Raw genomic sequence first — 1,501 nt, forward strand, 5'->3', positions numbered from 1 at the left:
TTGTCTGTAAAATCTGTTGTTAGTTTTATGTTGACCAGGTGACTAATCGTTTGAAAACTCAGTAAAGCACCATTTATCGGTAGCTTTGTTGTAAACTAAGTGCTGTAAGACAGAGGTGAAAATGCAGGGGAAAAAATGGAAACTATTTTTGGTACTTGTGTTCAGCAGTGACCAGGAGGGGAAGATGATGTATGTAGGCTGTGTGGAGGCGAGAGAGTCAGTGATTCACCTTCACCCTTGAGTGACGGCAGCTGCCATTTTCACTTTTCAATCTTGTTCTTCCTGTCTGGTTGTGACATCAGGCTGTGTCATACTGAAATAATAATGAAACACGGGACTAGCTACAAGGCTCTCTCATTACTCCCCAGAGCTACAAATAGATTCTTGACCATGTTCATAACTGAGTGTGGGAGCATTTTTTTGTGTTTGAAAATTGCACTGTACTGCCATCTCATAGAAGATGAGGAATATAAATCAAGCTGACAAAGAAAAGGGAATTGAAATGTGCAGTAAAAGGACAATTTAGTTATTAGACTGTGGAGCTTTTACCAGATCAATAAAATCTGCTTAATTCATATTGGGATGATAAAAAGCTCATTGCATTCTCTAATACTCAGAAATATTAACATAACAGAACTGTAATTAAAAATCTTCATCTGAAGTCAGATGTTATACAGTTGTTTTGTCACTAAACAGGATATGCAGGCTTTTAGATTTTTTATATCATATAGAACAAGAAGCGCCCTGAGAGTGCAAACAAGGCAGCTTTCTCTCTGGGCAGGATCTACTTTTAAAGGAATCCTATTAAATTCTGGATATATTTATTTAATTTTATTTGTTCCTTTTAAATGTACTTTAAAATGGAGTGGGTGTAAAATTTATTGTTTGTAGTGCAGTAAAAATAACACGTTATGGGGTCAACTTGAAAGAAAGGCAGATCTGAAATGTGACAGTGGGATCAGAGGTCATTATATAGGACATTATTTGGATATTTTCATGCAAACTGCAATGTGATATTTAGAATCCCCATATTTCATTCCCCTATATACCTGTACGTTGTCACTACGAATAATGGCAGTAAGAAACATATGTTTAAATAGCTCTGCACGGCATTATTATCACTTTGAACTTTAGATCAGTCTTAAAGGACAGATCAAAGGTCAATTGAGCGATTACATTTTAAATCTTTATAAGGTATTTTATGTTTGCTGGAAATACACCTCACACTTGATTTCTAATTTTTAAGGATTTTTGTTAATTTTTGACCAGTAAATCATTAAGCTGGCCTCAAAAACCTTGATGTATGTAACGTACATTTTAAGTGATCCGTAACATGACAGCACTGTAAATGCCTACAAAGTTTCATCACAATTCCTTCAAAACTTTTAAAGCAGTTGTGTTTACAGACAGAATGACACGCACGCATGTAAACACTATCAAGCTTTTGATCTTCAAAAGTTCTATTTTGAAAATCACATCGTATTAAGGAGTCTTACTGTAA

Source organism: Pundamilia nyererei, unplaced genomic scaffold (genome assembly GCF_000239375.1).
Source record: "Pundamilia nyererei isolate P.nyererei 1_Seehausen unplaced genomic scaffold, PunNye1.0 scaffold00031, whole genome shotgun sequence".
In the NCBI taxonomy this organism is placed as follows: Eukaryota; Metazoa; Chordata; class Actinopteri; order Cichliformes; family Cichlidae; genus Pundamilia; species Pundamilia nyererei.